This window comes from Meleagris gallopavo, chromosome 10 (assembly GCF_905368555.1).
Source record: "Meleagris gallopavo chromosome 10, MGAL_WU_HG_1.1, whole genome shotgun sequence".
Classification (NCBI taxonomy): Eukaryota; Metazoa; Chordata; class Aves; order Galliformes; family Phasianidae; genus Meleagris; species Meleagris gallopavo.
In genome coordinates this window covers 11,973,967-11,985,969 of record NC_139413.1, presented here as the reverse complement: position 1 = coordinate 11,985,969, position 12,003 = coordinate 11,973,967, and the positions used below count along the sequence as shown (strand labels likewise).

Here is a 12,003-nt window from a genome sequence, read left to right as displayed (position 1 = left end):
AGTGGATAATGGAAGATTGCTTGTGCAGGTAGTGGGCTTATCTATATGACAAATTGATGAAGAATGAGGAGGAAAACTATGTTGATTTAATGCTGGCAATTTGAAGCATAGGCTGCACAGCAGTTTCAGACAGAAATACCAAGATAAATTCAGAAGCAACCCTTGCTCTGACAGATTAATAAAATACCAGGAATTATTTGAGCTTCTTAGAGGAAGGGATCACTAAAGAGCCCTTCGAATACCCAAGATATTGCACATATGAATAAAGGAACGGCTCATCCAGCCCTTGCCTGCCTGTTATCAAGAACACGCTTTAAAATGATATCCAACCTTTTCTAGAAGGCATGAAAAATACATATTAGAAGTGAATAAGAAAAGAATAAAGTGAACATCTGCTACTGATACAATTTTACAAAAAAAATTGCAATGGTAGAGCCTTCAAAGAGGAGACCTAAGAATGGCTTACCTGAAATAAGAAAAATATGTTACACTGGGTCTTATGTTTCAACTTACACTTTTTAAGCTTGTTATTTGCAGTAGAGATGTTCATCCAGCTAAATGGAAACCCAGAATTTTTATAACTCAAAAATAGGACAAAATGACTTACTGTAAACATTTCACTGCTCCTTTAATCACACCTGTGAATGTTGAGTTCTTCAGTTATTTTATTATTACTTATTATACAAAAGACAACATTTTCCAGAAAAAAGGTGTTGGACAATTTCAGGTCTGGCAGGTATTAAATATGTGGTCTGTATGCCCATGGCTAATAATGTCAGTATAACCCTGTCATTAGAAATTATACTCCAGCACATTTTAACTAAACAGCTAATTGGCTGGATTTCTGAGAGAAAGACTGACCTTACCAGCATTTTTTTTTAATTCCAAACAATCCAACATTCTCAGAAAGCTGGTCAGCTCCAGAACTCTTTGAAAAACAATATGGATTAATTTACATACATTAAAAAAAAAAAAAAAAGAAAGAAAGAAAAAAAGTGGTCTTAGTACCCCTCTCCTTTCCCCAGAAAGAAAGGATTACTTCTCTGGAATAGTCAGCATTTTGCCTTACTGATGAATTATTCACGGAAAGGTAGGACTCACTTTCTTTCCCAGGGGTTACACAATGTCAAGTGAAAACTTGTCATTCTGCCAAGAAACACCAACGGTGTGGAATAATTCTACTGCAAATGACACAATCACCCCTTCTCATGATAAGCACTTTTGATGTGTATCTGAACTCCATCTCTGCAAAGGATGCCAAGAGTTACCAATAATTTGATGTTTAATTTTGGGGAAACTGGAAAATTAAAAAGCTTCTATGAACAACTTCTACTCCCAGGTTTTATTTCTAATTTATCAGCATTGCCTAAACTTATTATTCATTGCACAGTCCTCTGCCAGCTCTATTTTCAACAGTGATAGGCACTGTAAGCGCTAATTTTAACAATAAAATAACTTGTGTTCTAAAAATGCCCCATATTTTTCATCTCAATTCCATGAAGAACGGCTCTGGCCTCAGTCCAGTGGACTATCTCAAAAGGCCTGGAAGAGCACTCATCATGAAACGTGAGAGTTACTTGTGTTCTGGTATCTGGCTGAAGACTTTAACTGTCCATTTTTTCATGCAGTGCCTGTAGATTTAGTACAGAGAATGAGGTATTTAGGATGCTTCTAGTCAAGTTGTTGGTTCTGATAGTCAGGAAAGAATTTCTTTTATTAGGAAACATTTCTGGGAAAGGTCTGCTGTGGTTTTACACCTAATTTACAATAGCACTGCTAAAATAAACTTTTTTTTTTTTTTAATCTAAACAATTTGCTGTTTACAACTTAACATACGCTTAATGCCAGCACAAGTATGGAAAGCACTTCCTTTCCAGAACAAAACTTGAAATTTGCCTAGCAAGCTCAACTCTTACAGGAAAATCTTCGTCGATTCAAATGCCTTCTTGGTAATCTCTCAATCACTCTCCAGAAGAAAGTTAAGATCATTTTGTAGAGCTAGCTGTTTCCATAAATCAGCTAGAAGAGAATCTCATAGAAACTCCATCATCTGTGTTCCATAATTCAGTTCTGGGTACTCAACACGAGAAAGTTGTAAGTAAAAATTTAAATCCGTGTTTGTAAAAATCTTGATCTACCCGTTCTGTACCAAAACTAAGTTATGGGCATGGAGTTAAGGAATAGTGCTAGACTGATCCACACACAAAACACTTTAAAAAAGATGCCCAGTATTACCTCAAAGTACAATCTGATCAGAGGTGTTTGAACCCACAGGTGTGGTAAAATAGGAAGCAATTCGTCTAAAAAAATAAAAATAAAAAAATCTATGCTTTTGGTGGAATAGGAAGAATTCTCTTCAAAATTTGTTTTAAGACCTCAAGGTCAGACTAATGTACCTATAACCACCTAGACCACACTTCCTTCTCCTTTAACCACTATTTATTTGATATACATATTGTATATCAGGTACGAGAATTCATGAGCCAGCCCCTTCCTCTTTCTGGCTAGGGAACAGTTGATCACTGCCCTCACTATGTCCAAATTTTCACATTTCGTAGCTCATCTTGCAATGATTTTTATTTTAAGGTCTGTGGACACATTCCTATTAGGCAACGTCCATTTTCCACCAAAGTCAATATCATCAGCTCCAGAGGACAGAATAAAGAATTTTCTTACTCTTTAGGTCTCAGCTTCTGAACAGTGATCCTACGCTCTTCCTAATGGTTTGTTTCTGTGAGTGCTTACTTAAGGCTGGGTAATTTTATCATGCTCAACATCCAGCATAAGGTCTAGTTCTGCTTGATGCCTGTTGCTTGTTCAATTCATCCTATTCCTAAGCTTCTTTACCTATTTTGCATAGATCTATTTGCTGTCAGATTTTTTTTTGCAATCTTTATTTCATTCAGTTCATTTATTTTTATTATATAGTTATTTGTCCAGTTAAGAATTTGTATTTTTTTCTACAATGCTTCCTTATTTTTTATTTTGGGTATTAACTCCATATAGTTTTCAAACTTCTCAGTAAGAAAGTTCCAGATATTTCTAAGCTCTCTAGGTGGATTTAATCTTCCAAATCTATCTGAAATCCTCAGCTACAGACCTACTGGTCTTAATCCTATCATTTAACTTTATCTGAATCACAAAACATACATTCCTCAATCAGTTCATCTAGAGTATCTTCATTACTTAAGTGAAACATTAAAGTTGACCTCTAACTGGCAGAGTGGGAAAAAAAAAACAACACCCAAAACAACAGAGTCAGTCAGCTATTACCAGCAGAAATAAACAGTATTATTAGTGTTTGTTCTCCCAGCTATGCTGAAGAAGTTAAGTACTCCCATGTGTAAGGCTGCCCAACCATCTGGTCACAACTGCTGGTCGCATTTAACCATGCATAAAACATTAAAACATGGAGTGCTTCAAAAAGATTCCTTTTGGTAACTAAATCCAACCCAAGAATATCTTACAGACTCACAAGATTAGTAGAATTTTACTAGCCATCCTTCCCTGATTTTGAAGTGCTTTTCATTCAACCAGAATAGCTACACTAGTTACTCTTTAACCTACTGTAAAATTAACATGCAATTCTATCCTTTGATTGCTATGTCCCATTCAAGATCTGTTTTCCCACTCTCTTTTTCCAATCCTTCTAACACCCTGCATTTTGCTGCTCCAGCTCATCATATTTGCATAAAAACATTTAAATTACTCTTTCTTTACCATAGACATACTTTATTCAGATTACTCAAAATCCTTCTGCTGGTTACAGAACCTAACTACAGCCTGAAGCACAGATCTGGCCTGTGCAGCACTTTTCTCCCCTAACACCCAACCCTGCCCTCCCAGACACACAATGGCTGCTTCTGCTCAGCTGCAGAGATACCACATTCACTGGTGGCACTTATCACTTATGGGTGCACCCATCAGTGCAGGAATGGCAGAACAAGGAATCCATGCATGGAAACTGCAGGAGCTGGATCAGACTGGCCTCCTCAACCATTGCAATCCATGCCATTCTCTTCTCTTCTTGCTCTCCATGCTTCTGTGTGCGGCTAGCTCCTTCAGCACTGAAATACATCTGAACTCATTTTTCTGTTTACTAGAGGTATGTTTGGCAGTTCAAAAAGCTGTCTTAACTCCCATTTCTCAGTTTCAGGCTCATTTTACCAATTATGTCAATCTCAATCTGCAAAGGCAGTTTACCAATGCTATTTCCTTACTTTCAGCTTCCTCACTATGCAGCAGTATATTTCATTATTTACCTTTTGATCAATTGTGAGATTATTTGTATCCATTCCGCTCAAATGTCAGTTACCTAAAGATTCTCTGATTCGTTTTTAAATGGGCTTAATTTTGTTTTAAAGCTATTAGCATTTCAGGCTATACTTTTACTGGTGACTCATTCCTTCAGTTTCTGTACTGAACTGTATATTACCTGCTTTTCCATACTACAAAAATAATGAGAAGGAATGCTTTATTCAATAGATCATACTTTTTTAATAGGATGAGTACCCAGAGGATTATTCAGACTTTTTCAGCTGGATTTAAATTAATGGCTATCGTGCTTGTTTTGGCTGTCTTCTTTTTCCTCCTTTACCCACATCTATAGGCAGATGTTTGCATTCAGATGTGCAGGTAAATCCAAGGATAAAGGCAAAAGGCATTCACACACCAGCCGCATGTTCCCAAGGGAACCTTAGGCCAATTTCTTCATTGCTTTATGAATAATTTGCATTGGTTCTGCTACAGCATAGGAATCTTGTCAGAGGTTGTTCCTAAGCCCTAAGAAGGCACAGAGATGACTAAAGAGATTTGTTCCAATCTACCCGATAGCTCTTATCAAGCAGAGAGGATAGCTGAATGCCAGGATGGCCTTCTAGTGCTCCAGCATGACACCCAAACCATTTGAGTTGCCTTATCCATATCCTCAGACAGAAGCCATGGGGCTTACTAAGAATTACAGGAGATACTTTGGTAGAGCGGGAACCAAACGGAAGTCTCCTATATATCTCACATAACTCCTCCTGGCAGCCAGAATGGCTTTCTTAAGCACAGAGGTGCAAATTCAGGTGAAGATACTTCTCAGCTATTACAACCCAATAAAAAGTTGAAACAATTCCCAGCTGATTCACAAACTGACAAGTTTACCTGTGATTGTTTTCCTATGCTTGGCTACGGAGTGCTGCATTTGCAGAGCTTGCTTATCAGTTCAAGAGAAGCCAGAAGGTATAAAGTGGAGCTCTCCACTAAGCAAACCCAGAATTCCCCTCAGAAATGTATAAGGAAAATGAACCCCTTCCACCAATTGTTCTCTGCTCATTGCTGTGCTTAATTAATATCTGTTTTCCTCATGTATTCAAGAACAAGAACAGTTACTGGCCTTATATTCTAGCCTGCTTCATATGCAAAATAGAAATGTGAAATTTGGTAGTATAAATCATTAAGTCAATTTAAATAGGAATTCCTACGGAACATCAAATCAACTCCTGTAGCACAGGCTGCAATCTAGCAGATAGTCATTTGCTGTCTTATGTGATAGCACACAGGAAAAAAACCCATATATTACCTCTTTTGGCTTTAGAAGTTCAGTGAAGTCAAACAAAAAACATACGGCTTTAATTCACAGATAACACCTAAAGAAAGATGTAGACATACACCTAAAGAAAGAAGAACTGACCTCTCTAGCCCTACCTCTTCCTTCCTCTTCCCACAGCATCCATCCAGCAAATGCTTCTCAGAAAGGTGAATACAGAAGAGACCTTTCATACGTGTACAAGTTCATCCAACAAAGCAGGGATTTAACTCATAGGAGCTGAGAGGTACACGCACTCTTCCCTGCAATTTCATCTTGCCTAAGAGCTTTTACTTTTTCTATCTGTGGAAAATAAGCAGCAGGGCTGCAGAACTGCAGAGCTGGCTGCAGCCCACCAGAACACAGTACTTTGGCACCTCAGTCTATCCACAGATCTCACTGAAAACACAAGTTCTCTTGCAAATCCACTGGGTCAACATCTCAAATGCTCTGCCACCACATCATCCCTAAGTGCAAAATCAGTTGAAGAAAATATAGATCTAATTCCATTGTTTCCCCTGTAAGAAACAGGCAAATCTGGCCCTTCACAACTATGGGACCCAGTCAAAAACTGCTGACATCTAGTAAATCAGAGCAAGCTGCAGAAAGCATATGACTGCTTGTACCACTACCATAAATTGCATCTATTTGAAATATTTCCTTTCTGATCTGGTCTAGAACTCTTGCAGCTGCAGTCTGACCACACTGTCCAAAGTCACGCTGCATCCTGGATGATGTCTTGGCATAAAACCTTGACATTTAACTTGTTTCCTCAGCTATTCTTTTCTACTCTGAGAGGCACCGGTTAATCTCAGTACTTGACAGAAAGTCTCCCAAATTCTTCACAGTAAAACCACCATGCTGAGAGGAAATAAAATGGAAAAATTTTCTTCATGGGGCTACAAAATTAGTGAAGCCTTCTTTTCTATTTTCTTGTGTGCTCTGCTACATCTCAATATATGGCACTCCCGCCAGATACATCTCATGCCTCAGCTAATCCTAAGCAACACATGCAGTGGTGACAGACCAGGGAGTAGCTGGTCTTCGTACTTCATTTGTTCTGAACAGAAGGACACAAATACTGTCTGGCGCTTCTCTGTCCACAAGGACCAACTGATATTTTTAAAGCATGGAGCTATTTTGGCACACTTAGATACAAAATAAGGGAATTATGGTAAAAACAGTTGCTTCCTATGCTATTGGTTTCATGTTTTCCCAGTGAGGGATTGAGCTGGAACGTAAGAAATAATCTTACATCTACAAATCTGTCTTGGCTCTGTTTTGGAGTTAGGTATATTTTTTAAAGGCATTAAAACAACGTTGAGTTATTTAGCAACATTACTGCAAACCTTGCAAGGAGAGAAAGTATATTCTGGTGGATCAACTGCCAAGTCATCATGCAAGAGCTTTTCCACATCTTAATATTTGGTAAGAAAACTTCTAAAATGTTGCAAACACAACTGTTTCCATTCTAAGGTCTATGTTGGGCAAGAAAGTACTCTAATATTACCCCGTTACATGTTTTATTTATTCCCACACCTGCTTCTCTAACATTCTCTAACCGTATCGACTCAGACATACTTGTTTTGGTCACTTCTGTAATTTTCTGGTATTCAGATTTTCAAAATAACCTCAACTATTAACTGGCTTGTATCATTTCTTTACAAGGAATAAGTAACAAACTGACACTGCCTTTGTCTTGCAGGCTGCAAAAAGATGTAAATAAAAGAAACCCCACTGTATTCTTCATAAATGACAAAAAAGGTATCCACTAAATAAACCAGAATTTACACCTGAAGACGCTTCAGTTCCCCTGGCAGGCTGTAATTGTTTACTTAATCTGGATATCGATTGTAGTTAGACTGCTGGCTCACTTCTTTCGGCTGCAATTTTCATTCTGGCAGTCTCACATACATGCTTTAAAATTCCTCTCTGTGGCTGCATTGCTTGCATTCTTTCCTCTAGGTCACAATCCACCATCGAGAACTATACTTTCTTCTCTGCATTATTTTTTTTTTACATTTTCCAATCTCCGTAGAACAAAAAGGGACATACTTTATCAAGAATAACCCTGATACACTGCCCTTTACAATAATACATCCAGCATCCAGGATTTAGCTGTCCAAGCACAGGCAAATAGCACCCATAGAAGGCTGAGAAGCTTCCCTGACGGCAGCAGCAGGGTGCATTGCCATGGGTGCCAGCGCACCTCAGGGCCCCTGGCAGCAGCTGGTGGCTGCACTGCTACCCAGCTCCTGGCTGATGGTACCAGACGGTGAGGCTACTATAGGCAGTGTGATTCTCCACCTATTTCTAGCAAAAAAGACTTCTGTAGCAGATTGCCAGCATGCCATCAGCCTACTGGCCCCGTGACACAACGCCCAGATCAATTTGCTCAGCCCATTTCCACGCCAGGAGATTCTCGCCACAGATCACACAGGTTTGCAGAGCACTTGCAGAGCATGTGGACTGCACTGCAACAGCTCAGATATTTCATTCTTTAACTTCAGTTACAAGCAGACATCTGTAAATGCGTAACATTCCTATCAGTTGCTGTCATTTCTTTCCAGTTATTTAGCAGACAGGACCACACCTGGTCATAAACAAGCAATACAGTGGCCCAGTGTTAACCTCCTTCCTTCTACCAGAAGTTCAGAGCTCCAAACTCGACATCAGGAAAAGTAAGATAAGAACTTCAACATATTTATCAAATTTATCTGATAAACCTTTAGAGGTATGTTAAGTATTAATATATTTCTTGGATACTTTCAGACTCAGAGGCACTCCAATATTTCACGCCATAAAATATAGATTGCTAAACACACTATTCATCAAAAATGAGAAGAACAGCAATTATTTGGAAAAATGAAACTATTCCTTCAACAGAAGAGATAATGCTACATCAGAACAGACCGACTCTGACAGCAGTTCAAAGTATTACCAAAAAAATCAATGCTTTCACATCCAATGAAGCTCAGCAACTGTTTTTAGATGTGGTAAAAAATTATAAAACCCAATAATGCTTTACCTGGAATATTTTCATGTCTAAAATTTGGCAGAGTCACATAACTTAAAAGGATAGTAAGTCTCTAGGTATCGATCAGGGCTTGCGCATCTACAATGTCATAAAACTGATCTGCAACTATAAAAAAAGATAACGTGATTATGAGAACACTACATTGTAATTTCGTTTGGGTAGTCAGAAAACAAAGACCGTCTGATGGTCTCTGAAATAAACAAGCCTGGCATTCACCCACCAACAGAAGCATTTTACAATACGTCAATAAAAGTACAGCCTATTAGCATAGTAGCAACAACAAGAAGGCGGCAATAGAAGAGCAAGAGTTACCTTTCAGCCACAGCACAGCATGCAGTTGGAAAGCAAAGCCTCTTACATCTAACCCAAGAGCTTTAACACTGACTCTGCCACCAGTTCAGGCGTGGCACACAAAGAGTTAACCTGATTTTGAGCCATTATATGGAGCTTACAGTAAAGCCTGCTCTAATAAAGAGTATGATAGGAAGGTCAGCCCTTAATTCACCATCAAACTATCTTCTGGGTGTAAACATAATGACTTCTGCTTATACATTAGATAACCCTGACAAGAATTCTACTTGACAATGCATTTTAGATCTGGAAAACTGTGCTCATTTGTGCCAAGGTGTTGGATGTCAGCAGATTTACTAATATGCTTATTATTTGCACTTCAGTGGTGGAACAGCGTAAAACACCGTGAGCCCTCTGCACCCCCCACTGCCTGGCTAGGGAGGACAGGAAATCAAACAGGATTTAATCCCGTCCATATCACCCTGCATTTGGTGAAACTCGACAAGTCAACATTAAGTATTCAAAGTGGTATTGTGCCCTAAAGGGATCACATGCAGCCTGCACATGAGAGCAAAGGAACAGCTCGGTTCTGCTTCGGTGTTTGTAAATTTAATTTGTTCAAGAAAAAGCGACTCTGGAAGGGATTACTAGCGAGGATCAACACTCTTAGCAAGGAAAAAGGGGAAATGCAAGCAATGCAACACTGACAATTTTGTAATACAAAACAGCTTTTCAGGCTTAACTGTATAAATAAAAGTTGGAGGCAACTGCAGCTCAGCCCCTGCACAGGCGAGTGCTGCACCCAGTGTTCCCCAGTAGGAGGGCCTGGAACACTTCACAGAAGTTCACGACAACTGTACAGTTACTTAGAAAACACCACATTTTACAATGTAGTAAAATTTCCTTGCAAAAATATTGCTGAGTGTGGTCTCAGTGCAACAGCTAGTGGGGCAGTAACATTCACAGCATGAAGACTTCTGACATACTGACCTTTATTACCAAGACCTAACTCAGGGAAGAATACTTATGGTTACACATGCACATCCTAGGCACACACAGAAACTCAAGATCAACAGCAACAGACTTTTGAAATAGCGCAAGAAAACCTGTGAATAGCCTCTGCTGGGTGTAGCTCTGTGTTTGTGCTCCCACGGTATCTCAAATACTCAGCTGTTTACAGTTGTCTCTGCTCCTATGCCAGAAAATCGGTAACAAATTCCTGAGCCAGTAAAGAGCTCTGTCTGCTAAATCCTGCAGGGCGAAGAAGTGCTGGTAGCTGGGCCTTGCCAGGGAAGGGAGGATGCCCTGAAGCCACAGCTGGGTTCCCTGTGCCCTCCCATTAGTTAGGCACAGCTGCAGTAGGCATGGAGCAGGCAGGTGCCGGTGAGGGCAGGAAAGTTTCCTGCTGTGTTCCAGCACAGCTTCTGGTGATGACCGAAATTCCAAGGGACTCTTATGTGCAGTTCCCAGAGCAAAGGACAACCAATACCTTTTTTGCACAGACTGGTACCTCAAATATAAAGCACAGAAAGCAAAGCACTGCCACTGAGCAACCTAAAAATACATCTTGTTAAGCTTGATTAATGAGATAATAAAAAACTATAAAAAGAAAAAAAAATCCAATTAAAGCACATTCTGAGATTTCTCTCCAACAGAAATAAAGAACCCAAGAGAATGGTAAAACTTTGAAAAATTAGTATGATAGAGATGACAGCCTTAGTATTCAGGACTGCAGTAGATCAGTTTTATACTTTTTTTGACTGCTGTCCCTTATTTATCATCCCTAACGCGTGCCGTCTGCATTTCTGGTCCTTGCTAAGTTTCCTTTTATTCTGTTACTGCCTCACGAGTATAACACCTGAATTTAAATACAAACACATAAAAAACGTGGCATTTTACAGGCTGCGGGTGCTTCATTCAGAAGCACGGCGTGTCTCTGGCACTTAAAAACAGAGGAATAAAAACAAACCCAGAGAGGGCACAACGCTCATCCATCACCGCTGCAGAACAGCAGTCAGAAGACTGTCCCCCCCTTACTGCCGACGTAAGAAGAACCGATTAGAAAGGGAAGTAACCTCGCGATACCGGTTTCCAACCAGCAGCTGGTACGTGAGGGCAGCCGGAGGCCGGGAAGAAGCAGCACGGACCGCAGGAGACAGGCGGGCAGGCGGTGGGAGCGCGGCCGCACGGCGCGGAGCCGGGCGGGGCACAGCTTGTAGCTCCCCCTGGTGGCGGCCGCCTGTAAGCGCGCCGCTCTCCGCGGAGCCCCGCCGGCAGCACGCTGCTCTCCGGCTGATGTTTGTTCTTTTTTTTTTTTTTTTTTCCTTCAAACATCAAGGTGTCTTACTATACATTGAATACATATGCATACCCTCTTTCTCCTTAACACGGTTCAGTGAATATTCAGTGTTCATTTTCCGTCTCTTTAAATCTGTGGCTCAACACTCCATTGAGAAGCACGACATGAATGTCCTCACGAACTGCTCGGAGTATTACGCAAATGAGTGGTTTTGCAAAGACTTTCATTTGATTATGGGTTTTGCCCTTTCTAATTTGACAGATTGGGAACCACGGGACAATACACTGTACAGCCTGCCTGCGAGGGGGGAAGGACCTGCAAAAGAATTCACAGCAGAGTTCCCCCTCACTTTGGGTTGAGCCCACGCTCCTTTTCATGTGACATGGTGCTAACGTGTCTAAGTAAACGCCACAGTCACCTCCAATTCTGACATCAGGTTGAGGACCGGACCCCAGACTGGCCACCAACAGAAAGGCATCCAGAGCACGTGAGGGTACAGGAGTAAGTTTTGCTTTCCGGCTGGGCTTGCAACAGTGAGACGGATCCCGAGCAAGGGAACAAAACCCGGGCACACAGTCCGTGCTGAGACACTCACTAAGACTTCCCAGGAAACAAACCGGTGGCTGCTTCTCCTAATCTCAACACGGGGACTCATCATTTTGCAGGCTTTCCCCCAGCACCCCCGGTGAGCCGCTACCAGCGGGTGGCCGAGATCCCAGTGATCTCGGAGAGACCGGCTCAGACGCAGCCGTCACCCCCACACCTCCACGAAATCACGTACGGGCGTTTTGAGCACCGACCTCC

General features: G+C 40.8%; 1 long non-coding RNA gene across 10 annotated transcripts in view; it reads right to left on the bottom strand.

Annotated features, from left to right (window-relative positions):
* LOC104912274 (uncharacterized) overlaps positions 1-11,958 on the bottom strand; it is a 92,638-nt gene extending 80,680 nt beyond the window's left edge. For 3 of the 10 annotated variants that reach the window (XR_014885339.1, XR_014885341.1, XR_014885338.1), the window contains exon 1: positions 10,976-11,955. This is a non-coding gene — a long non-coding RNA (uncharacterized LOC104912274). Of the gene's footprint in view, positions 1-10,975 lie in introns of all 10 variants that reach the window. The other 7 variants (XR_014885344.1, XR_014885340.1, XR_014885345.1 and 4 more) reach the window with 5 other exon arrangements.
* Between the last annotated feature and the right edge of the window lie 45 nt (positions 11,959-12,003).